The sequence below is a fragment of the Bison bison genome, unplaced genomic scaffold, assembly GCF_000754665.1.
Source record: "Bison bison bison isolate TAMUID 2011002044 unplaced genomic scaffold, Bison_UMD1.0 scf7180017864146, whole genome shotgun sequence".
Taxonomy (NCBI): Eukaryota; Metazoa; Chordata; class Mammalia; order Artiodactyla; family Bovidae; genus Bison; species Bison bison.
The window spans coordinates 12,318,104-12,346,061 of record NW_011494718.1 but is presented as its reverse complement, the minus strand read 5'-3'; the positions used below and the strand labels follow the sequence as shown (position 1 = coordinate 12,346,061).

At 43.4% G+C, this 27,958-nt stretch overlaps 1 protein-coding gene across 10 annotated transcripts in view; it reads right to left on the bottom strand.

Annotated features, from left to right (window-relative positions):
* Positions 1-27,958, bottom strand: part of TLN2 (talin 2) — a 499,482-nt gene that overhangs the window by 339,580 nt on the left and 131,944 nt on the right. The window contains exon 1 of one of the 10 annotated variants that reach the window (XM_010840790.1): positions 24,664-25,015. The exons of the other annotated variants lie outside the window; for them this stretch is intronic. The gene's annotated coding sequence lies outside the window, so the exon portion shown is untranslated. Of the gene's footprint in view, positions 1-24,663; positions 25,016-27,958 lie in introns of those variants that run through there. 10 annotated transcript variants of the gene reach the window in all.

The window sequence follows — 27,958 nt, the reverse complement described above, 5'->3', positions numbered from 1 at the left end:
AACCCACAAAAAAGTTCAATGAACCTCATTACCACATCACAGCTACAAAAATCTACTCAGAGAGAACCTTGCTTGATCTGTACCCACATGACGCACTGCTCAGCGCTGCCCCACACCAGGAGGGCCAGGAAACCACCAATAAGTCATGTCAGCAAGCCCGGGTGAAAATTCGAAACTCTTAACTTTGACAGCACAAACCATGGCCTGTTTCGTCAAGCCTGCAAATCTCCATTCACTGGGCAGATACAGGGTCTGGTTCTGTACTGTAGTGAACTGTGATCACCGCGAACATCGACAACAGAGCTGAGCTACCGCATGTCAAAGACCAGGGAAAGACCTCCAATCTTTATCTTCCCCCAGAAACTCCATTAGGGACAGGGGTCCTGGTACTGCCTCAACTCCTGGGTGATTTTCCCCACAAGTAGATTAATTTTGTCTTTCCAACTAGATCATGCACTGTGACCTGGGCATCTACTGCTAAACCGCGCTTCAGGATCAAATCCAAACTGATGCCCCCAGCTAGAAAGGCTCGCCACCTCCGGCACTTTTTCTCATCTCTCACATATGCCCCCCTAATACCCCGGAAACACTGAACATCTTGGTGTTCCGAAGTACAACTCCCAGCCTTCTGCAAGGATTTTCTCACCTTTTGGCTGAAATGTTGTCCCTCCCCAAAATCATCAGCGATGGCTGAACATTCCTTTCCTCACTTCCAGAAAGCTTTCTGGGATAACCTTTTTGTTGTTCAGTCACTGAGTTGTGTCTGACTCTTTGCGACCCCATGGACTGCAGCACGCCAGGCTCCTCTGTCCTCCACTATCTCCTGGAGTTTGCTCAAATTCATGTCCATTGAGTGATGCTATTTAAGCATCTCATCCTCTGCTGCCTCCTTCTCCTTTTGCCCTCAGTCTTTCCTAGCATCAGAGTCTTTTCCAATGAGTATTCCTATAAAGCCACACCCATCTCTCACTCTCTGCACACCTACCCACATCATTTTATAGTGACTCCCAATTTTATTAAGTGCTTTTTGAGGGCTGGGAGATTTAGCTATTTTTTGGTTTTATTTTTTATGTTTAATGGAAATCTAAGAAATAATGATGACTTTGTCTGGACTGAGTTTGATGAAGAATATTTACATGTACCTGCCCAATGACTAGCTAGAGGTCTAGAGATCTAGTGAAAGTGAAGTCGCTCAGTCGTGTCCGACTCTTTGCAATCCCATGGATTGCAGTCTACCAGGCTTCTCTGTCCATGGGATTTTCCAGGCAAGAATACTGGAGTGGGGTGCCATTTCCTTCTTCAGGGGATCATCTTGACCCAGGGATTGAACCCAGGTCTCCTGCATTGTAGTTATGTCAAAACATACTTCTGTTCCTTTTTTAGTCTTCAGTGCCTAAAAGAGGAACACAGTAGGTCTTCAAATGTTTATTGAATAAAACAAGCCAAGGAAAGAATGAGATGATGGCCAGATGGATAGCAGGGAACACACCTCAAACATTTATTTGTCAACAGCACTTCATGGCCAGATCTAGATACAGCTGATGGACCAAGGTAATGAGCCTTTTGGGTTAACACCCAACAGACACTGTGCCTGCTTCCCTTCAGCCCCTTGGGTACCCGCTAATCCTAGTACTCAGTTATTCAATAGACAAGCTTGTGCTCACCCTGCTGACAGGTTTTACTATGATGCTGACTTCCATCAAAACTCCCTCAGGCCCTTGTCTGAAACTGACTGCAAACTCCTCATGTCTTGAGCATCCCGCTCCCATGGAAGGCACACTATTATCTGGATCACTTTAGCTGCACTTTCTGGACCTGGGCCCTCAGCAGCAAATTTCTTAGGAATGACACCATTACTACAACCAAAACTACTCAAAGCACAGTGGGTTGTCTTACCTACCAATCATACCCACCATCCAAGCTTGGCACATACAACAGGACAACTCTCTCTGTGCTCAACATCGTACACAGATAAAAACAAAAACGCTAGAATCTAAAATACAACACAAAACAAGACATGAACTGGGATTTCCCTAGTGGTCCAGGGGTTAAGAATCTGCCTTGCAATGCAGGGGACACAGGTTCGCTCTCTGGTGGGAGAACTAAGATGCCACATGCTGAGGAGCAACCAAGCCCACGCAACCACAGCTACTGAGCCCAGGCACTCTGGAGTCTGCAAGCCACAGCTAGAGAGTCCCCGCACCACCGCAGAAGATCCCACATCATGCGACAAAGACCACGTGTGCCACAACGAAGGCCCATGCAGCCAAATAAATCAACAATTTTTAAAAGTAAAAATCCTTAAAAAAAGAAAATAAAATGTGACAGAAATGAACATATATCTACGAAACAGAAACAGACTCGGATGTAGAGAACAGACCGTGGTTGCCAAGGAGGAGGGTGTAAGGGAGGGATGAAGTGGGACTTTGAGGTTAGCAGATGTAAAATATTATATATAGAATGGATAAACAACACGATCCGTTGCATAGCACAGGGAACTATATTCAATATCTCGTAATAAGCCATAACTGAAAAGAGTATGAAAAAGAACATATATATAGTAAATCAGCTCTACTTCAATGAATTTTTTAATGCTCCTGAGATAGTGCATCTCCTATCAGAACTGCCTTGGAATCTGTCTTCTTATCTGAGGTTGGGGGAGGGGGGTACCATCAGGGAGAGGAAATCATCCCTACCTTTCCATGCAGGTAAGCTACAGTTTCTGCCTGAAGGTGAGCCTTAAAATTTAGATTCTACAGGTAGCTTCTCTTTGCAAATCACAACTGAATCACCCTAAACCAGCCTCCACCAGAAATAAGGCACTGGGTATAGTACTTTAAAGTCTATTGTCATTTTACGTTCCTCTAAAGAATAAAGATGTTTTATTATGGTAATCAGCAGGTTATAAAGCATTCGACTTCTCTCTAAAGTAAATCAGATATATCTCTCCCCAAGATTTTTTTTAAACCATTCCATTTGTTCTTAGAACTTACAACAATTTTTCAGAGCGACAGTACCAGGCTTATTGATTCACAAATGGCCTACGCATGTCAAGTCGGTATATTGCTCTTCAAGTAGAAAGGAGTTGGAGGGGAGAGTTAAACCTTCTGATTCACAGGCAGAACTCACCTCCATTTGCCTCTTAGGTCATGTACATTGAACCCTGTGGACATAGAAATCTAAGACGCCAAATCTAAAACCAAGGAGGAAAAAATGAATACATAAAACCAAGGAGGCAACCTAAAAAGCTCTCCAAGACCAAACACTGGGGACAGAATTTGCTTCTATAAGTACATGTCCCTGCAATGACCTTTCCATTTCATGATTTGGAGGGAATTTATTTATCTGGCATAGCTGAGTTGCAAGCTCACACTGAGGTCTGAGACCTTGGACAAGTTAGGCTACATCTAAAGCAGAGTATGGCAGAGTACTGATGATGAGAAAACTCTGCAGTGATCCTGTGAGAATTAGAGCTACTGGGGCAGAAGTACTCACAAGAAAGTGTTAGTTGCTCAGTTGTGTCAGACTCTTTGCGACTCTATGGACTGTAGCCCACCAGGATCCTCTTTCCATGGGATTCTCCAGGCAAGAATACTGGAGTGTGTTGTCATCCCCTTCTCCAGGGGATCTTCCCCACCCAGGGATCAAATCCAGGTATCCTGCACTGCAGGCAGACTCTTTATGGTATGAGCCACCAGGCAAGCCCATCCCATCAATGGCCATTATAATGTGATTCCTTAAACTCCTGATAAAGTAACAGAGGTAAAAATAAAGAAAGACGGGCGTTCTTCAAGGCCTTGAAGGACAACTGTTGTGACAAGAGGTAGCATTTAGGTCATTTGCAGTGATGTGGATGAACCTAGAGTCTGTCATACAGAGTGAAGTAAGTCAGAAAGAGAAAAGCAAATACCATATATTAAACATATATATGGAAGCTAGAAAAATGGTACAGATGAAATATTTGCAGGGCAGGAATAGAGACACAGACACAGAAAACAGCCACATGGACATGGTTATGGGGAAAGGAGGGATGGGTAGGAAGAACTGCACTGACATTTATATACTACCATGTGGAAAACAGATAGCTGGTGGGAAGCTGCTGTATAACACAGAGAGCTCAGCTCAGTGCTCTGTGATGATCCAGAGGGGTGAGATGGGGTTGGGTGAGAGGGAAGCTTAAGGGGGAGGGGATATATGGATACATATAGCCGATTCACTTTGTTGTACAGTAGACACTAACACGACAGAGCGACTTCACTTTCACTTTTCACTTTCATGCATTGGAGAAGGAAATGGCAACTCACTCCAGTGTTCTTGCCTGGACAATCCCAGGGACAGTGGAGCCTGGTGGGCTGCCGTCTATGGGGTCACACAGAGTCAGACATGACTGAAGCGACGCAGCAGCAGCAGCAGACACTAACACAACATTCTAAAGCAACTATACTCCAATTTAAAAAAAAAAAAATTTAGGTCTTTCTGAATTCCATAAAAGGAAGAAGGTATCCTGATTAAATGTATGAACTGGACTCTTAAGATCAGTCTCTGCAGTAAAAAAGCTGAGCAATAAATCAGGGTTGAACTTGATAGAAGTACCTCTTTAAACCTTCTCATCCATCATCTAGCCTCTTAAATGAATCTAACCAATGGGTAAACCATCCGGGGCTGTGGTCTAAGAATAAGAACCAGTTGACGGACTGAGCAAGAAAACCCCCTCTGCCCACGAGGCTCAGCTTCCTCAGATGTAAAGAGTTGATTCTAAGCATCCCATAAGATCATCTTCTTTAAAGAATTTTAGAAACTTCATATGAAGCATGGCATTGGTCCACCTCCCAGGAGCTTAGCACCCCTGGAGAGCTGGTTAAGCTTCTGAACTAAATAAACCCTGCTGGAAGATGAGCCCCTAGCCCCTGAATACCAAGGAGCTATTAGTCCCAGAGAAGCAGACTTTCACTGAATACTACTTATTTAGAAAACTCCTTTCATGAACAACAACTACAGTATCTATTCTTGGAAACAGGTTAGTTGGGAAAGCATTCCACTGGCTTTACACAGCCCTAGCAGGCAGCATCCATCCATCACTTCCCTCACTCCCACAGAGAAAGCGCAGGTGAGCCTGGGACATCGCTCAGCCAGCCTCCCGAATGCAGCTGCGTGATTACGATCGGTACAATTCCAGCACTGCACACAGTCCCCAAGGAGGGAAGACAAAACCAACGTGCTGTACCAGCTATTTCACCACCAACAGGTGAAAAGAGCAAGTGGACAAATAATCGGTAAGCTCTAAGAAGTCATTTTCCTTGAATCCTTTTCAAAATTGCACCCAAATCGGTGCCACAGAAGGAAAAATGAAATGTCAGAAGCATGTGTCTTTGCTAAGAACCCTGACCTTTCACCTGCAGATACATTATAGAAGAATCAGAAGTGGCCCTCAGGCCTGGCTGCCCATTAGTGACACCTGGGCAGTTTCAAAAAGGCCAGTGCCTGGGGCTCCCTTAGACATTCTGTCAAGCTGGTCTAGGGTGTGACCTAGGTGCTGCTCTCCAACACTGCAACACACTGATTAAGAGGGTCTCCAAACTGAACCCACAACAACAGAAGAGAAGAGAAGGCGGCCATGTGTTTCAGTTTGTCATATTAAGGAGGAAAAATCAAAGTGCATTTATGAAAATCAAATGCCAGCAGTTAATCGTAAAGGAAATCAGTCCTGAATATTCATTGGAAGGACTGATGCTGAAGCTGAAGATCCAATACTTTGGCCACCTGATGCGAACAGCTGACTCATTTGAAAAGACCCTGATGCTGGGAAAGATTGAGGGCAGGAAGAAAAGGGGACGACAGAGGATGAGATGGCTAGATGGCATCACTGACTTAATGGACATGAGTTTGAGCAAGCTCCGGGAGTTGGTGATGGACAGGGAAGCCTGGTGTACTACAGTCCACAGGGTCACAGAGCCAAACACGAATGAGTGACTGAACTGAGGAGTCTTGAATGCAGTGGTGACTTCATGATTCTATATTTTTAAAAACTCACATGTACGCACAAAGAGTTACTGTATGGAAATTAAAGAGAAAAAAAATCAAATTATGGACTTATTTAACCTAGTTAATTTTTAATCTTAGCTGAATAGTAAGAACCACCCAAATCCTGTTGCCCAGGCTACACCCCACATCAATCACTTAAATCTCCAAGTATCAATAATTCTAAAAACTCCACGGGTGGTCCAATGGGCAGCCATATCTCCTCATTCCCCAGAGGAAGAACAGAGGCAAAGGTGATCTCAACATAGGTCCATAGAAATGTGGCTCCAAACCAGTGATCACACCTACATGTACAGTCCGTGATCCAGGGAAGTTCACTAACATCTACTCAAGTGTCCAAAATTTCTTTTCTATCAACTTTCATTAGGTTTCAAGACACTGGCATGATCCATAAGCCAAGTAAGAGCAGGGCTGGATAGTCACGAGTAGAGTATTCAATTGCCTCAAAATGTGCCGACAAGGGACTTCCCTGGTGGCTCAATGCGATCTGTCTGCCAATGCAGGAGACACGGGTTCAATCCCGGGTCTGGGAAGATCCCACATGCAGCAAGCAACTAAGCCGTGTGCCTCAATCATCGAGACTGTACTCTAGAGCCCTGGAGCCACAGCTACTGAAGCCCGTGCACCCTAGAGCCCCCGCTCTGCAACAGGAGAAGCCACCACAGTGAAAAGCCCATATGTCAAAATGAAGGGCAGCCTCTGCCCATCACAACTAAAAAGAGCCCACATAGCAACAAACACCCAGCACAGCCAAAAATAAATACAGTTTTTAAAAATTAAAAAACTATTGTGTAAACCAGGATGGGCATCACCTAGGACTGGTTAGAAATGCAGAATCTCAGGCCCTATCCCAAACCTGTGGATTCAGAAAATGTCTTAACAGGATTCTCGGTGGTCCAGATGCATATTAAAGTTTAACAAGCATGAGTGCTGACCAATTCTCATGTTCATTCAGCAGAGTTACTGAGCACCTGGCCTACATACTATATCTAGCAGTGAATAGAGCAGAAAAACCTCTGTCCTCTAGAAGCTTCTATGGAGCAAAGGATGGAACTAAGGCCCAGGGCTGTGGGTCACAGAGAGAGTTAGCGGTAGAAACAGGTTTAAAACTTCTGTCTACTAAGAATACAGGCAACTTTCTCTAAAAATCACAAATATAATTCCCAGAAGAGAGGTTGCCAAATAAGAAACCAGAAGACAGTCTCTATATATCAAGTTAGAAAACTTTGGCATCAGAAATCCAGTTTCCATAAACCTCTACTCCCTGAGTAAACCAGCACAGCCAGATTACACCAGCCAACATGCCATGTTTACATAGGTAAGTTTTTCTCATAGGTGTCTGAACAGGATGAACAAGAGACATGCGTTAAAAGGAAAAGCATCTTGACCACAAGCTAATACTCAAAGTCTTTCTTTAGATACTCTTAAAAATCTAGTCAACTGATAAGCCTCCCAATTTTTTCAAAATGTATTGTTCTGACACATTTAGATGAAAATCCAACTACTGGTGCTCTTCGCTTCTTCCTTGTCTCATAAACAAAAGTCTGGTTGGAAGACTGCTAACATTTGTCCTGCTAGGTGCTTACGTAGACTATCCCTCTCAATCACACTGTCTCTACCATGCAAAGAAGAAAACCAAGGCTGGGCAAGGTAACTCGAGTAAACAAAGACACATAGGTAGCACAGCTGAAATGACAGAGCCACGCTTTAAATCTAGATCTAACTCCTAATCCCTTCCAGGCAAAGTGAGGTCCCTGGACCTCCCACCTAGAAGATTATTGCAAATGTAAACTCCCTGGTCCCAGCCTGGACCTGCTAAATCAGAATATGTATTTTAATCCTTGGTGATTGACGCCCACACTGACATCTGGGAAGCATTGAACACATAATCCCAAAGGCAAGTTAACTGGCAAACATCTTCGGTTCACTCCAGAAGTGGAGAGCAGTCACTTACCTGAGACTTGAAGCCACTTGTCACATCACAAACTCATAGTAATTCACATGGCTTGGTGCAGGGGGTCTTAATAGCTCCCTACAGGTTGCTGGACAGAAAGACCAAGTTTTCCCTCCAGGCAGAATGCCAGGGATGCTTACAATGTCTTAAAGCTTATAATGGTCTATAAGTTTGATATTAACAGGCCTGGGTTCAAACACCCACAAAGAAATAAATACTGCCCTAATTCAAGAAATAATACTGCCCAAATACTACTGGGCTTCCCAGGCAGTGCTGTGGTAAATAATCTACCTGCCAATGCAGGAGATGAAAGAGACTCAGGTTCGATCCTTGGGTCAGGAAGATCAAATGGCAACCTGATCCAATATCTTGCTTGGAAAATTCCATGGACAGAGGAGCCTGGCAGGCTATACAGTTCATGGGGTGGCAAAGAGTCAGAGGACACGACTGAGTAACTGAGTACACTCACAAGCCCTCCTGGCATTAACCTCAGCAGTATGGTTCCTTGTTAAATAACTAATGAGGTGAGAAAGAAAAACACTATTATTCTCAGAATACACCTTACTGTGTATCTCTGTGTCTAAATATACACACACACACACATATATATATATATCTTAGTGTATATTTCTGTCGCTGTCTCATTTTATACATATATATATTTATATATATATGGCTGCAGGAATGAAATTAAAAGACACTTACTCCTTGGAAGAAAAGCTATTAGCAACCTAGACAGCATATTAAAAAGCAGAGACATTACTTTGCCAGCAAAGGTCCATCTAGTCAAAGCTATGGTTTTTCCAGTAGTCATGTATGGATGTGAAAGTGACTTCTTGGAAAAGACCCTGATGCTGGGAAAGACTGAAGGCAGGAGGAGAAGGGGACAACAGAGGATGAGATGGTTGAATGGCATCAATGACTCAATGGATATGAGTTTGAGCAAGCTCCGAGAGTTGGTGATGGACAGGGAAGCCTGGCGTGCTGCAATCCATGGGGTTGCAGAGTCAGACACGACTGAGCGACTGAACTGATATTTAAAATGATCCTTGGAGTCTAGAGACTTGAGTAAGAGCTCTTACAACTAAATGTAGGCTTGATCCAAATTCGCCATGAGGAGATGGGGAGGGAAGGAGGATGACGCCTAGGAACACATCCCCACCAGCTTTCCCTGACTCACCCATTTCCAGGTTTTAGTTAGTTTTGAGTTTCTCGAATTGTGGATCACAGGCCGACTGCTTCAGAAATTATTTAAGCAATAAAAATGCACATTCCTGGGCTTAAGACTCCACATGTTTAACAATCCCCCCCCCAAAGATTTCTGCAAACATAAAAATTTTAGGACACTTGCTCATCTGACCTAAGTATCATTTCAGTGGCTCTGTCATGTCTGACTCTTTGCAACTGATATGAGAATTATCAGACTCATTAATCCCACAAGCCTCGAGCAGTTAAGCCCACAACTACTGAGCCTGAGTGCCCCAGGGCCCATGCTCCACAAGAGAAGCCACTGCAGTAAGAAGCCCATGCACCGCAGCTACAGTGCAGCCCCCACTCGCCACAAACAGAGAAAGCCTGCGCCCAGCAACAAAGACCCAGCACAGACAAAAACAAATAAGTATTTTTTAAATAAATAAAATAAAATACATAACATCTTGAGTGCCTCTGAACTTGCAGCTAATGATTCAGGGATGAAAAACAAACCCATAATAGTACTAGGGGAAAAATACTCTATGAGTATTTCATAATAAATCCAAAAACACACTATCAAAGGAGTCCAACAATAAGTGATAAACTGGGATAAATTGTTTGCAGGTAAAACAAACAACCTCCTTAATATATTCAGAGTTCCAACAAATGGATAGGAAGTAGACCAACAACCTAACAGAAAAGAAGGCACAAACTACAAACAACTGTCAAAAGGAATTAAGACAGTTCTTCAACAAACCTATAAAAGGTACTCAACCCCACTTACAAGAGAAATGCAAATTACATCTGCGGTAAATCACTTGTTCATCTTTCAGGAAAGACAAAGATCAAAAAGATCCAGGAGTGGGAAACAGAACCCCATACATCTTTCCCCAAAGAAAGAAGTGTAGCAATAGCTATCAATTTTTTAAATAGATATTCATTTGACCCAACAATTCTTTTAGAGATTTCTTATAAATTCATGTATATTAGAAATCTTCATGAAGCTTTATTAAGAATAACAGAATCTTAGAAACCAAAAAAGAAAAAGTCAATTGTAGATGAATAGGCAAATAGGTTATGGTACATCCACATTACATAGAATACTAAGGAGTCATTGAAAAAAGGAACCAGAAACAGGCAGTTCTATATGTATTAATACCTATGTGCAAAGACCTACAAAATGTAAAGCAAAATACTAAAGAGTAACGTGGTAAAGCTATCACTTTTGCTTTAGAATATATATAGTTATACTTGTGCCTTGTGCTTAGTCACTCAGTCATGTCCGACTCTTTGCAACTCCATGGACTATGGCCCGCCCTCTGTCTACAGTATATTTCAGACAAGGACACTGGGATGGGTTGCCATTTCCTCCTGCAGGGGATCTTCCTGACTCACGGATGGAACCCACGTCTCCTGAGTCTCCTGTACTGGAAGGCAGATTGTTCACCTGCTGAGCCATCTGGGAAGCCCCATAGTTATATATACACAAACACATGCATGCTTGTCTACATACAGATTATCTCTGGATGGACACATAAAATATGAGAGAAGGTTCCTTCTGGGTAAGGAATCTTGTGTCCAAGAGACAGAGGTAGGAAGGATAATTATTTTCCCCATGTATCTGCCCTCCATGCATGTACTGGCTAGTCAAAAAAAATTTAAGAAAAATAAGAGAACAACCGAAAGAGGTGGCGAAGGCAAAGACTGGGGTAGAATAGAGGAGATGCGACCGAGTATAAAATGAGAGTTCTCCCCACTTCTTTCCTCAACAGTAATGGACAGTATGTGCTAAAAGCTCTAAAAATGTTTCCTAAACCCATGTACTTCCACTTCTGATAATTCATCCTGAAACACTGAAAAACACTTTCTGTACAAAGATATACAGGAACTGACCAGGTCAATTTTTATATATTCACTTAAATTATGTATCAATTTAAACTATATTTACATAGTTTGAAACAGCATTATAACCTTAGCATTGCCAACATTAATTGAAAAATGAAAATATAAAACTGAATAAGATATAAGCTACTTAAAATATTTCCTCATTTTATTGAAAAAATATATATACATATGTTCATCTATAAAGGAAAACATTATAAAGAAATGCACTAAAAGGTTAACAGCAGTTATCTTCAGGGTAAATAATATATGCACATGATTTCATTTTAATATATTTTCCACATGTGTTATTTTTATAACCTAGAAAAATTAAAAACATAAAGATGCACAGAGAAAGATACCAAGAGGAAATCTATCAAAATGCTAACAGTTGCTGTGAGTTTTAGAATATTAAGCTTATTCTTCCACTATTATAACACTTCCAGTAATGATCATTTTGTATTTTATCATCAAAAAAACACACTTTTGCCTTTGAGAAAAAGAAGCTGGCATCAGTTCTGGATTAGAACCCCCAGATAAAAGCTGGCCCAGGAACTGCGAGTTAAAGCTTTGCTGTGTTCAGGGCGAGGTCTCCGGGTGCTCCCAGTCAAAATACCATCTGCAGAGAGAATCTTCCATGTTACTTCCACAGTGGGGCAGGAAGAAATTTCCTACAAAGTTCCCAAGACACATCTTCATCTTTGGGCTTGACTGACCCCTAGTTCGTCAAGAGTGTAAGGTAACAAGCCAGGTGGGTTTTTCCACAAAGCAGGGTTTTTGTTTGTTTGTTTTTCCTAAACATGCACAATAGGTCAACTGTTTCTTGAGGGAGAGCACTGGAATTTTTATCCCCAGCCCAGTTGTACAAGACAAAGGTACCAGCTCACCCAGGCAGGATTCTATAAGGGGAGTCAAACTAATACCAGTGTGAAGAAGACCAAAGTGTGTTCATAGTCATAATCACTTAAAATGTCTCTGGGGAGAACTAAACAGAACTTCCGATTCTAGCACCAGATGCCTGACATCTTTCCAGTTCCAGCAGCTCCAGTATGTACTCCTCACCTACAATCCAACCCACCATTCAGGGCCCATCCAAGCAGCAAAGGGAGACTCATGGCTCAGCGTGTCTTTGGTACCAAGGGTGCATGCGTATACTACCTGTATACATACGCAAGCATGTATACACTCAGTCGCTAATCCATCCGACTCTCTGCAACCCCACAGACTGTAGCCCACTAGGCTCCTCTGTCCATGGGATTTCCCAAACAAGAACACTGAAGTGAGCTGCCATTTCCTCCTACAGGAAGGAGGACCCCAACCCACGGATCGAATCTGAGTCTACTGCATTGGCAGGCGGATTCCTTATTACTGTGCCACCTGGGAAGCCCCTTGTATAATGCAGATACACATACACACATACACTCTAACAGACTCCATAGATAGATTGTATATAGGGGCTCACATACCACAATGCCCACCCATACACCTAAGTCTTACATCTGCTTTATAGCCTAACTTTTCAGTGAATCACAACTTATCTGTACCCACACAGTCTTATCTATATACACAGTCTGAGAATAGGACCCAGACTCTGTAACCCTTGCATATCCTTTCACACAGAAACAGAGAACATTTCCAAAGTTACCAACAGAAATACAGACCACTGGGGACAGGGTCTGGGAGAGATCTACTAGGGCCAGTGTCCTAAGCTGATAGAAACAACATGAGATTTTACAGTTTTACTTCTATTTGGAGGCAGAACACTTTTAAGATCGCCAAGGGATTCTGCCCAGCAGGGGATAATGCCTCTTAACCCACTGAAGGAAGGGCCCTTGGGACCACTCAGACTGGCTAGACCACCCCAGAGACGAGGCCTGCACTGGAGCTGGGAGTGGCTGTCACTGGGTGTCAGAGGGGACTCTGACAAGCTGCAGAAGCAAAATCCCAGGGAGGCACGTGTGCAAACTAGTATCAGATCACATGAAAATGGCAGCTCTACATATGCATGTCTAAGGGAAAGGCACCCATGTCTCCAGTGTCATCAGAAGATAGCATTCCTTAACTATTTTGTCTATCAGGTTTAAGCTTATCATAATATAAGAAAAGATAATAAATGTACCAGCAATCCCCATGACCAACCACACCACTGCCAACTCTCACACACCCCTCGTGCCCTAGGACCACCATTAATGCAAGACTAAAGCCTTTAGTTGTGGATCCAACACCACATTGCAAAGAGTTCTAACAAACAGATGATCAGAATTGCTCAGCAGGGCCTCCCTGGTGGTCTAGTGATTAAGAATCCAGCAGCCAAGGTAGGGGACACAGGTTTGATCCCTGGTCTGGGAAAATTCCACATGCTGCGGAGCAACTAAGCCCATGTGCCACAACTACTGAGCCTACGTGCCACAACTTCTGAAACCCACGCATCCAGAGCCTGTGTTCCGCAACAGGAGAAGCCACTGCAATGAGAAACCCACGTGGCTCAGCTAAAGAGTAGCCCCCCCGCCCCGCTTGCCACAACTAGAAAGGCCCATGCAGAGCAACAAAGATCCAGCTCAGCCAATAAACGGAAAAAAGAACTGCTCAGCAGGCTGGTGCGGACCAGCCTGGGGGAGCTGACGGAAGGCTTCAACTAGAGGCAGGGGTGTGGTGAGGAGCAGGGCAATGAGCACCGCATCACTCGCCTCAGCCCCGCTGATGACCAACTTCTCCGGAACCTGGTCTCCTCATCCCTTCACCTACTCTAAGGGTCCTTTTCTAGACAAAACAGCCTCACGTCTAAGTCAGTGTCCCATTTCCTGCAAGGATTTGGCACTCTGTCCCTGAACATGTAATATGAAGCAACAAAGCAGAAGTCATCAAAATTGGCAAGAAATGGGTGATGCCATTAAATTTTCACCCACTTCTGAAACTTGAGGACAAGATCAAATAACCTGTACATTACCACAGAAAAAAACTGGACTATCCTTGAGTACAATCCTGCCAATGACCTGAGAAGACGAGCCTGGGGGAGAGCGGGTAGGGAGGTGCCAGGGGACCTAGGGAATGACCCCATTTCAGAAGCAAACGCGGGGATGTATTCAATAAATTCCAGTAGCACCAAGTCACATGAATTTGGATGCACAAATTAACCCCAGGCTGGTTTTAAATCATCTCTAAGAGACTGTTACACATTTCAGGGAGATCTGAGAATGTTGTGCACATGATCATCGCTTTGTGCAAGAAGATGCCTGCCTCACTGAAGGACAGGTGGCTGCCTTTAGCAACTTTGTAAGTAGATTAAACACACCAAAGAAGCAGTGCAGAGTTCTGGATACCAGGATGAGACCTGCAGCCAGATGGAACAGCACAGGAACTGCGTAACCTTAACCAAGTGCTACACATTCCCTAAGCCTCAGATTCCTTACATGGAAGACTAGAACAGCAGCAGCATCCTCATAAAGATGTCACAACATGAATTAACACACAGACACCATGCTGGTAACCATGGCAACACGACAACATTATTCTTGTCCTATATAGCTAACTTTACGGCTTGAGGTCAATCATTTGAACTCTGTGGTCCTCTTTTCTCCCCCTCGAGTAAAAAATGAAGGGAGGAAGATTCTTTCCAACTTAAAATCCTTTGATTCTAAGCTCCTGTCTGCTCATCTGCTTAGGAGATGCATCATGGAGAGCAGAAACAACTTGAACTTCTAGACCCTACCAGTTTCTGAATTATCTGTAAGAATGACTGAAGAAGAGTCAACATGCAATGGATTATGAATGCAACCCAAGTGACTGCAAATTCTAAAGCTAAAAGTCTCAGTCAGTGAAGTTGTAGGTAACTATTATCCCAACAGGTATCATTTACTGCCACTTACTACTTGATGGACATGGGTTTGGGTGGACTTCAGGAGTTGGTGATGGACAGGGAGGCCTGGCATGCTGCGGTTCATGGGGTCGCAAAGAGTCGGACACGACTGAGCAACTGAACTGACTATATGCCAAACACAGAACTGTCTAAAATATACAATTTCCTCTATTCTTTCAGAGTGGAGAAGCAATAGGCTTTTTTAAATTGAAGTATAGTTGATTCACAATGCCATGTTAGTTTCAAGTGTATAGCACAGTAATTCAGGTGTGTGTGTGTGTATAATATTATATTGGTTTTCAGATTCTTTCCCTTCAATTCACTTTTATTCCCAGTGATACTGCTCTCCTGGGCTCTCAAGCTCAAGACCTTCTCTCTAAGCCACATTGCTACAAGTACCACTCAGCTCCAACAGGAACCAAAACAGCTTCCTACACACACACACACACACACACACACACACACACACACACCCCTCTGGGAATGAGAATTTCTACATTAAGAGAAAAATTTGCAGTATAAAATCCCCCATTTACAAAGCTCCTATTCACAGCTTTTTGAAAGCCAGTGATTTTAATTTACGTAGCAACATGACATTTTAATTTCCCAGCCTTGAAAAGGCCAAGTTATCAGGGCACAGGAATGCTGGAACAGCCTGGAATTCCCATAAACAAGGAGTCCCAGGTGGTTTTAAGGGCTCTCCCTTAAAAGAATAGAAGGGCAGGGATTTATATTTTAAAAATGCCTCATTGGGAAATGCAGAGGAGTGCCTGTGTCAAAAAAAAAAAAAAAAACCCTCCATCCTGGGCCCTTCAAAAGGAGAGAGGACCAGCATCCGATCTCTGTAAAACTGGGCTGCTCCACAACAGGCTGGCATCTCCACTGCCCTGCTGCCAGGTTAGCCCCCCAAAGCTGAGCTCTTCCTACCTGTGTCTGGACGCTCACCACGGGAAGGGAACTGAAGGGCATCTCACATCCACAGAGCACTTGCCTTTGTGGCTCTACATTTGCATTTGATTTTGATTCTGAGTAGCCTAAATAATGGGCTTCCCAGGTGGCACTAGTGGTAAAGACCCCACCCGCCAATCCAGGAGACACTAAGAGACAGGGGTTCAGTCTCTGGGTCGGGAAGACCCCTGGGTCCTCCCTGGGTTGGGAGGAGGGCATGGCGACCCACTCCAGTATTCTTGCCTGGACAATCCCAGGGATGGTGGAGCCTGGCAGGCTACACCCCATGGGGTTGTAATGAGTCGGACACGACTGAAGCAACTTAGCAAGCACACACAGCCTAGCCTACATGATACTGACTTTAAAATTTATCGAAGACTACCCCTTGTCACTTTTCATTAATGTTCCACGTGTGCTTGAAAGTAAGTATGCTCCAGATATGGGAGCTGTGTTTTATACATTTCCACTGCCTTAAGCGTCTATATTCTTCACTGTTTTCATTGTTTGCCTGCATTTGATATATGAAATACTAGGAAATGGGTAAAATTTCCTAACAATTGGGAGAATTTGGTTAAATTCTCCCCCTATGCTAATGGACTTGTCAACTTTTCCCTTTAATATCTGGCCAATTTTACTCTTTACATATGTACACATAAACATGAAAAGCCATAAATAAGGGCAAACAAGTTTAGAATTATTATATATTCCAGATTTACAGTGTTGCAGATTTATATTAGTAGTTTGAAGCCAGCTTCAGCATCTGAACAGAATTGGGTACGACTCCCAACTCCATAACCTGCTCTAAGCCTCCACTTTCTCATCCATGAAAAGAAAACACAACCTCAAACCTCATAAGGTGCTTGAGAGGATTAAGTAAGAAAGAGTATATATTGAGTTGGGCAAAAAGTTTGCTTGAGTTTTTCCGTAAGATGTTAAGGAAACTTCTGGCCAACCCAATACACTTAGCATAGGTGCCCCATTCTGAGGATGCTAGCTACTAACAAAACAGTCTATGACTACTTGCCTGATATCATGCTGCTACGCCATAGTATAGAAATGGAAGCCTTTGACCTCTTATTCATCAGAAAGCAAGACAGGGTGTCAGAGGAGGCAGATGTATTAAGTGTTTATTCCAGGGCTTCAGGGTTGGGGAAGTACAGGAGAACACTACCCCGTTCATATCTCACTGAGAATGTCAAGTCACATGGCAGCTGAACATGCCACCTGCCCCATCTGAACTGCAAGTGCCTGGTTTAGCTTAGTTCTCGTTGGGATTTATTTCGCCTTGTTGCTAGCTTGAGGGTTCTGTTGAAACAGCTGTACAATCGTGTACTTTATAAAATTCTAGTTCTGAGAAACACTTGGTAAATTCAAAGCAGGCAAGAATTAGTATCTAAGCTGTTGATTTCTTGTGAGTGTTTATCCCAGCCCTGGGATCCTTGGAATTGCGTGTACGTGTATACTTGCAGTAGGGGGTGGAGGCTGTAAGGGGCCAGTATGTGAGAAAACAATTTCAGGGCAGACCATTCATTTCATTAGCAGCTTCCAAACCCTCAACAATATTCTCCCACCCCAGCAGGGTGAGCAAACCTCTGCCAGAGTCAAAGTTAACTGCACATCCGGGGGAGAAGATGCAGCTTTCTTCTCTGGCTTTTGAACTCTGAAATTGACACTTGGGACTCGTTCTGTCCTGAAATTGTCAGCTGTAGGAAAAAAAACAAGAAAAGCATGATAAGCCAGCCAGTAAATATGCCAAATGGAAGAACCATCTTAGAAAGCCTCAGCGGTTTTAGCAAGTCACAGATTTGCTTTAAAATAAAAAAAATAATTATAATAAAGCAAAATCACCACCAGTGCTGGAAAACAACTCCTTATGAAAGGTTTTTGCCTCCAGGTCCATTAAAAATGGGGAACTACAGAGAGCCCACAGGGCATGCAGGAAGGCATTCAGTCCTGCTGCTGGGGCTGGCACAGACCAGCCCACACACAAGCTGGGCAGCACCCTGACAATCTGAGCAAACTGCATTCACAAGAACTTGATAAGCGGACAACACAGCCTAAAACAGCCTTACTCAGAAACCAAACCCTCAAAAGGTAGAAACCAACAAAGTGCACAGGGTGTCAAACCCAGGAACAACAAAAATTTAACAGGATTTACTAACAGAGTCTCCTTTATTTCTTGACATGTTCCCTTTAAAAGAGAGGAAGATAATGCAGCTACTTAGACGTGCTGCTTTCTTTTCTTTGAGAGTTGCACCACTATTTGTCAAACGGGTGTCACCAGTGTCAACCACTCAATTCACACGCCCACAAGTGGTCCTGCTAATCCGATCCCAGGGCTCTCACATTCCACATCAGCCATTCTTTGCTTGCCTCAAAACCACTGCACAGACGTGAGAAACTCAGCCAGAGGGAAGGGATATAAGAGGGGGACATGATCTTCTGTGCAACAAAAAACTACATATGATCACCTTTCCCTTCAAGCTTTAGGCGTGCTCTTTAAGCACCTCTGACCCAGAATTCCAAGGATCAGACACACTTTCCCGTCAATCTTTTAATACATGAGAGACAATAGTTCAAGGGAAAAGATGAGTGAGGTTTTCACTGGGGTATCCTCTCCCTCCTTCCATGCGAGCCACCAGGCAAGAGCTTCTAACTCAACCCTTTGCCTTGGCAAGGACTAAGTAGGGCGGAGAAGGCAATGGCACCCCATTCCAGTACTCTTGCCTAGAAAATCCCATGGTCAGAGGAGCCTGGTAGGCTGCAGTCCATGGGGTAGCGAAGAGTCGGACACGACTCAGTGACTTCACTTTCACTCTTCACTTTCATGCATTGGAGAAGGAAATGGCAACCCACTCCAGTGTTCTTGCCTGGAGAATCCCAGGGACGGGGGACCCTGGTGGGCTGCCGTCTATGGGGTCGCACAGAGTCGGACACGACTGAAGCGACTTAGCAGCAGCAGCACAGGGACTTCCCTGATGGCCCAGTGGTTAAGACTGCACTTCCAATGCAAGGGGCGTGGGTTTGATCCGTGGTTGGGGAACTAAGATCCCACATGCCTAGCAGTGTAGTCAAAAGTAATAATAATAATAATAATAATAATAATAAAATAAACTAAAAGTCTTATTTTAAAAAAATTGAAAACGATATATACTAAAGTTAAAAGGTCTCTAGCAAAACAACCTAGGGCAAGTGAGCAGACAGCCATTACAGAGATGACTTTACACTTCATTCTGTCTCCCTCAGATTTTCAAAAAATCTTGCTGATTTTATTTTCCAGCTAACAAAGGTATAAATGCTGGTAAAACAAATTCAAACCTCATTCCATCCCTGTTCCCCACCCTCCATCAAAATAATGTGAGTGTACAGTTTGACAAACTTTATTCCACGTGTTTTTTCCATGCCAACGATGGCTACATTAACTGAACACTTGCTGCATTCCAGTTACAATTCAAACTCTCCACTGTGTACCATTTGGCTTTCATCTTCATAATTTCTCTATGAGGTGAGTATTTCTAACCCACTTTATGGACAAGGAGATCGACTCAGAATGGCAGGTTATTTGCCCAAGATCACATCCCCCAATCCTGCTAATGAGGTCAACTTCTAAAATCGCTACATACACACACTCTTTTTACCTGCATGCTGAACCTCTTAAATACACAATTTTTTGCTCCTTTTCCCACTTAACAACATACATGGTCATCTTTTCATGTACCTCTTTGGTCCCCACACTGCAGCTCCAACTTCTGTTTTAAAGAAAGAAGGCTTTGATTTATTGTTCTACTGCCAAAGGGACAGGGAAAGGGGGGGGAGGCAGGTAAGAAAGAAAAGCTACTACTCACGATTCCGTATTTTCCGTGCATTTAAGATGGAAACTGTGGAGGTTATCTGTTTAGCCACTTCAGGAAGCTTGTGAGCCTGTGTATGCGAATATATTTTTGCACGAGTAAACACTGCTTGGTTCTTGTATCTTCCACATCAAAGTCAAATTTCAGCATGTAGACAGGCACGTGCTATTTCTCTCCAGAATAAATACACATTCGGGAGGGACACAAACCTCTACAGTGACAAAGATTTCAGATCCCCAAAGAAAGATGGCATTTTATTTCTCAGTTCCTGGCTCGTTCCCCACCCCCCTTTTTTATAGACACTAAAGACTCTTTTAAAGAGAAACTACAGGGATATTTTCTTAGAAATACAATTTCAATTTCACGAGCACATAACATACTCCCTTCTAGAGACTATGCTTTGTTGAGAATTGTGCAGCCAGTTTTATAGTCTTCAACCAAATGGAACTTGACTGCCACAAATTATACTCCTTCTACACCACTGACGAGACACACTTCCCTTTTTTTCATCCCTTTTGCCTCCTGGCCTGATTCTAGGGGCTGGCATATCCTGCATCAGCTTTTGGAAATAGGAGAATACTGGAGTCATCAGTTCCCAATTCTCCATTTTGCAAACAGACAGAATTTCCAAGGTTAAGCATATTTAATACGGTATTATCATCTCCTGCTAATGATTCCTACTGAAAAGGTACAGGAAGCAAATACCCTCAGTGTCTCATTTATGAGCCACTAGGGATGCAGTTTTAAGTAAGGATGTAAGCAGTAACAGAAAAAAAAAAAAAAAAAAAAAAAAATGAGCCTTGCCCACACCAAGAATTCCTTGACTTGGTTCCTATCAATACTTGGGAGATATTTACCAACTAAGTGAGAAATACTTTACCCTCACCCAGGGATGCTGGGTTAGCACATCCCCAACTGTTTGGGTGATGTTTATCTTTCATACAAAAAAGCACAGTCAGGAGAGAAGCGTTTTATCTGGCTTAAAATCCCCAGCTCTGTGGTCAATACTGTGGGCTCTGGAAGCTTCAGACCAAGTTCACCCAGTTCTACCACTTATAGCTCTATGACCTTGGCCAAGACACATAACCATTTTGTATAATATGGGGACAATAGTAACTACCTCAGAATTGTTGAAATAAGTTAATACTTCTTTTTTAAATTTTTATTTATTTTTCATTGGAGGATAATTGCTTCACAATGTTGTGTTAGTTTCTGCCATTCATCAATATGAATCAGCCACAGGTATACATATGTCCCCTCTCTCTTTGACCTCCCTCCCACTGCCCAGCCCTGTAGGTTGTCACAGAGCCCTGGGTTGAGCTCCCTGTGTCACACAGCAAATTCCCACTGGCTGTCTATTTTACATATGGTAATTGGCTGTCTATTTTACATATGGTAATATATATGCTACAGTGCTGCTCTCTCCATTCATCCCACCCTCCTTCCCCTGTTGTGTTCACAAGTCTGTCTGTTCTCTGTGTTTGCGTCTCTATTGCTGCCTTGCAAATAGGTTCATCAGTACCATTTTTTTAAACTCCATATATATGTGTTAATTTATGATATTTGTGTTTCTCTTTCTGACTTACTTCACTCTGTATAACAGGCTGTAGATTCATCCACTTCACTGAAAGCAAAAGTTGCTCAGTCGTGTCCAACTCTTTGTGACCCCATGGACTATACAGTCCATGGAATTCTCCAGGCCACAATACTGGAGTGAGTAGCCTTTCTCTTCTCTAAGGGATCTTCCCAACTCAGGGATCGAACCCAGGTCTCCCACATTGCAGGCGGATTCTTTACTAGCTGAGCCACACTGGAACTGACTCAAATCCATTCCTTTTTATGGCTGAGTAATATTCCATTATATATGTACTACAGCTTATCCATTCATTTGTAAGTTAATACTTCTAACCACACTTAGATCTCTGTGTGGGACATGTAAGTGCTCAATAAATCTTTAATATTATTATCTATTCTTTCAACATTATATTTCCATCCTATACTCAAAATGCCACACTAATAGTAGCTCTGTACTGAGTACCATACTTTTCCATGCATTATCCCACTCTAAGGTTAAGCTTATTTAATAAGCCATCATCATCAATTCTGGAGAAGGAAATGGCAACCCACTCCAGTGTTCTTGCCTGGAGAATCCCATGGACGGAGAAGCCTGGTGGGCTACAGTCCATGGGGTCGCAAAGAGTAGGACACAACTGAGCAACTGTGACTTCACATCAATTTATATTGTCCTCAAAGCTAATGCCAGCTGAGGCAGATAGTAACTCAATTTTCTGTTGAAGCATCTGAGATTCAGATATGTTTAAACTCTTACCTAACATCCTACATTAGTGACCTGAAATCTGAACTTGAGTTTGTCTTCAGAAGCTACACTCTGCCTACCTCCCCAAGCCCTGGGCTCCTTTCTGCCCCAGGCACAAGTCAGCACAAAGGAGTGTTACGAGTCAACGTCTACCGAGTCCTCACCAAGTGCTGGGCCCAGAGTTAGTGCTTTATACACACTCCCACTCCAGACAGTAACCTTGTGGATGGGTAAAACCACCACTCCCAGTTTTCAGATGAGAAAATTGAGGTTTAAACAGTTGAAGTACTATGTGCAGGGGTAAAAAATTTACTAGGAAAGCTAGAACATGGGCTGTAGAGTCTCACATAATTATTTTATTAACAAAAACAAAGAGGAAAGGAGGAAATGTTCCAACAGGCCCAATAAACTTCTGTACCAGCAAATCAGTATGTTTTGAGGAAGAGTTAACACATTGTTTCAAGATGGGCAATGTGGTAAGACACACAGCTCCTAATTCTCTTAGAACAACATGAACAGCATATGTGACTATTTTTTTATTAATTAGATGTAAGCAGAGTTCTCAAACAGCCTGTATGGCAGAGTAATTTGTGCTAAAAAAAAACAAACAATAACAACAACAACAAATACTGGAGCAATGAACAACTAATCAGATTCATTACACAGCGATAACCACCTCCTTTTTCTCCAGGGCCCTTAGGAGAAAGTGGGCTGCTGCTGCTGCTGCTGCTGCTGCTGCTGCTAAGTCGCTTCAGTCGTGTCCGACTCTGTGCGACCTCAGAGACGGCAACCCACCAGGCTACCCCATCCCTGGGATTCTCCAAGCAAGAACACTGGAGTGGCTTGCCATTTCCTTCTCCAATGCATGAAAGTGAAGGTATTCAGTCGTGTCCAACTCCTAGCGACCCCATGGACTACAGCCCACTAGGCTCCTCCATCCATGGGATTTTCCAGGCAAGAGTACCGGAGTGGGGTGCCATGGGCTTCATAACCGAAACCCCTAACAAATTGAAAAAAAAAAAAAACAGGCACAACTGTGCTTGGGGTATCTTTGCTTCTGTAACAATGTAACTCAGTCATTTTTCCAAAGAAAACATGAAACCTCACATTTTATCCCAAGGAGAACAAATACCTTAAACTTTTCTGTGATTGTTAACAGCAGTTTGGGGTATGAAGAAAAGGAAGAGGACAAACAAAGCGGAGTGAGCCCACAGAGCAGTAAAGCAGGACAGACAGACAAGGAGAGGAAAGGTGGACACTGGAGGTGCTACAGAGGAGGAGGAGGGGTCAGAATTCCAAAGATTCCAAGTTAGTAACACAGCCTCGCACTGTCCTTGGGGAAGGAGACACCCCCACCCCCCACTGAAATCTCCTTAGCTCACTCACCCATATTCATTGATCTTCAACGTTCAATAAAACGGTGCCCGGGAGGGAACTGCTCACGTGGGGAAGGACAGGGAGTGGGTTCCACCATCTTCCCATCTCCAGCATCACAGCTAGAGCAGTACCATCACCTGATGGTCCAAAGCAGCAGTCCCTGAACTTTTTGGCACCATGGACCAGAGGACAATTTTTCCATGGACCGGGGGGTGGCGGGAGGGTAGTTTGGGGATGATTCAAGTACATTACATCTATTATTATATCAGTTCCACGTCAAATCATCAGGCATTGGATCCTGAAGGTTGGGGACCCCTGGTCCAAAGGAAACCCACATTTGCCTCCTCTCTGTTCAATCTGTGCCTCGGCAAGTAGGCTCAGGCCCAAGTTTGCCAAAATAGTATTCTGCCTCTTTATCATACAATTGCTCAGTTCACCTCTTACCTGAAATTGCCAGCAAACTGTTCAAACATACCTTTCCACTATCTCAATAATGTGAAGCACAGATACTAAGACAGATTTCATAGCATAAAGCAAATAAGTAGTGATGAGATTGATCACCTGCCTACCGAAGACTCCAACCGGCTTAACGCCAGGCAGACAGAGACTGACAGTACCAAAGGCAGAAGGACACGGGGCCTTCAGTCATGGGGAAATGAAACAGAGGGCAGAGGGGGAACTCTCCAGGTCGGAGCAGCTGTCTAAAAGCAAGCATGCTTCCCAAGTTGAAATCAAAGGACTTGAGTTAATTACAGGTCACTGACAACTCCACACAGTGAGTGGATTCCCTCAGCTGACAGAGAAATTTTGTCTTACTTGTAGTCAAAAGAAATCTCAAGTGAAATTTAAAATTCTTCAAGCGGAGGAGCACAACTAACTAGATGTCAGCATAATGTGATTAGGACCAAAATAAACCTACAACCCACATAAAAACACTGAGCATTTAAAGCGAGGCGGGCACAATGCTGTGTGTCACTTGCCAAGAAGAGAGAACAGAAAATCACATATTATTCTGGCCCTTGTTTGTTTTTTTTTTTTTAAAAAAAGCTTTCGTTGCCCAAAACCAATAATAAATTCTGAGTACATCAAGTCCTCTTTCAATACTGCCTTAGCCTCAGCCAATAAATATTACTAGTTTAAGAGAAGCTGCAACCTGAACCGCAGAAAAAGACATGAGTTCTATTTGGACATGCCACTTTCTCTAAACCCACGTCTCTATCTATAAAAGGAGCTGGTTGGATTGGCTCACCCTTCAGGTGTGGGTGTGTCCTCCGGCGTCTTGAGTTTGGGGATTTGTTGTGATTTCAGTTTTGTCACAGCCATGTCCTGTTGGAGTTGCCCATCTCCACTTAGGATCTTGTTGGATGAGGACTCTACTGGCACGGGACTCAGTCGGGCATGGTACGAAAGTGATATGTCACTAGCACGGCTGGTATGGGCGTGATAAACACACACAAAGGGAAGGCAAAGAGTGCCTACCAAAGGGACGCCAAGTATGTTCTGCTGGATTTATTTATACTTTAGGATCTCACCACTGCCAAAAGAATTCACAGGAGTCTGATATGAAAACACAAACAATCATGTATACAGGGAAAGTGAAGTGAAGATAAAATAAACCAGAACCCACAGGGAGTTCTCTCCTCCACAACAATCACTGAGTCACTGGTAAGCAAGTCCACACAAATCAGGCTAAAGATAACTTCTACGTAAGTAACAATCCTGCAAACCTTGGAAGCATCCTTTTCTTAGGCGAGAATGCTCATCAGAAAGTTTACTAAACTCCACAAATAATAGGACCCCGCACAAGTTATATCTCAAAGAAAAGGGGAAAGCAGGCTTAAAGTCCGTGTACAGGTGCACCAGACACAAGGCCATGGTCACTGGCTCCTGGGCACAGGCGAAGTCTGCAAACAATCCATTAATAGGAAAATGGATACATTATAGTATATACACACAAGGATTTAATACACAGGAATAAAAAGGAACAAACCTGTGAAGCAAACCATCACACACACAATGGTGAGGAAACAGGAACAACAGCTAACTGACACAATAAATTTCCTTTTTTCAGGGGTCAGAATCGTATTAGGAGAGAGTGACCAGCCACCTACCACACAGATTTAAATAGGAGATCACAAAAATCCGAGAAGTAAACACAGCATTCAAATGGGCCTTAGAGCTCCTCTAACTCAGCTCCATCATTTGGGGAAACAGAGGTGGAGTTCAAAGGCACACAAGTCCTTACATTCCAGGTCTAAACCGTTGTATCAGACCTGCTCCACTCCCTAAAAGGTTTGCAAGGTACATTTCTGCTCTCCTTGTGGATATGAGGTACATAACAAGACACATCTTCCTTTAGTAAAAGTTTTCACTTCCCCAAGTTGTTAATCCCACACCCCAAGATGATTAAACTCTTCTCATTAGCTATGCCCATTATTTAGTGACAATACCTGTTAAGACTCACTTAAGGGCAGCTGAAAGATTAAACTGAGCTTACAACTCTCCAAGTCTTTAACCCTTCAATTATCATCATACCCTGCCACAAAATTAACTTCCATGTTTTGAAATAATACACCAAACTGACATACAATTCTGTTTTCTTCCCTCTGTCAAATGTCTGTGCCCATGAACTGTGAAATTTTCTTCAAAGGTTCTTGAAGGTCAGCTTATGTTTACATGCTAATGACTATTCTGAATTAATTACAACTCTTCATTAAACAACCTCATCTGCCTAATACAAGCTAGGAAAGACCTCTGAAAGAAAAAAAGCCACATTAAAACTCTGTTCCAAAAATATCATACACAGTTCTAAAGGAAGACCACTGGGGTGTTCTCTTGAAGGGATCACATTTGACCTTTTTAACAGAATTATATTTTACTGACTCGTTGGAGGAAGTTTTAGGGTTATTTTTTTCAACATACTACCAACATAATGAAAGCAAGCAAACCTCATTCATAGTCTGTTCAAAACTTTTGCTCTCAAGTAATAAAAAGAGGACCTCTGGGAAATTAATTACCAAAAAGAATTGAGAAAGAATTGAAGATGTGTTCATATTAAGCTGGTAGCCTTCAAGGGATTTGTGGCAGGAGGGGAAGGGCCAAGTCATAGTGTGTGCTGTGCACATAATTTAAGCAAGAAAGTAGAAAGACAGGCCCTCCAAATTACAGCAAAGATAACACTGAGGTTTCTGCCTGCTCCCTAACAGGGAACTGTCATTCTCTCTTGCTTCAATAAGGGGGGCTGGGGGAGAAGAGATTAACATGTAAGAGATCTGGAACATTCTCTGTCTCTAGTAAAGACAGAATTCAGGGCTTCCCTCATGATCCAGTGGTTAAGAATTCACCTTGCAATGCAAGAGACATGGTTCAATCTCCGATCCAGGAAGGCTCCATATGTTGCAGGGCAACTAAGCCTGTGTGCCACAACTACTGAGCCTGTGCTCCAGAGTTGCAGCTACTGAACCCACGTGCAGCAGCTACTGAAGCCCACACTCTCTAGAATGTGTGCTCCACACGAGAAGCCACCATAATGAGAAGCCCCCACGCACCACAACTGTAGAAAGCCCAAGCACAGCAACGAAGACCCAACGTAGCCAAAAATAAACATACAAAAAAAATATTTTTAAAAAGACAGAAATTGGTGTGATAAAGCCTGACTCACAACTCCCACACATCAGGCTACAAATTTTTATGCCAATTTGATCTGTAGCTGCAAAATGTCCTGCAGGCCCTGAGGAGGCCTGTAATTCAGTCAGTATTTACCAGGCACCAAATTCATGCACAGCTGCTTTAAGACCCCGTTTGGACTGAGGACTGGGCAAGGAATTTGAATTGACCACATGCTTCTCATGTACAGGACACTCTTCAAGGCCCCTTACCTGGCTGTCCCATCTCAGCGTCCATTCTCACAGTCATCCTACAGAGAAGAGTGATGGGCCATTTCCAGGGGCAGCTAGAGGTTAAATGACTTGCCCAAGGGCACATAGCTCAGGGACAGAAGCAGGAGGGGAACCCAGGTCTACACGGCTGTCACATGTACTCCCTCCACTGCCCACACAGACCCCAGGCTACAGGACAGCCGCCCCCCTCCCCTGCAAAGATGAAGGAAACTCAACATTTGCAATAGAGCAAGGAACTTAAGACACAGTAAAAGGACATGAACCTTGAGGTGAGATGACATGTCACAGGGGCTTGGGGAGGAAGACCCCACCTCACAGGCAGGTAGTAAGTGGACCAGAAAAAGTGCAAAGGAGGAATCACTGCTGCTGGGCTTTAGGGAATGAGGTGGACACCATGCCTAGTGACAGGTGGACAAGTACAGCAAGCAAAAGAAAAACATGGCTAAAGTACACAGGACTGCAGGGTAGATACTTTACACAGGAGGTGGTGTGGGGAGATGAGGCACTGACAGGAGGAAGACAAAGGCCACCCTTGTGAGGAGGGCTCAGATGACCAACTGGGTTTATATGTCATCCACTGGAGAAAGTGGAGTCAGAGGGCATATTAGCCCATTCGAGGTGCTATAGCAAGGACGTATGTATATG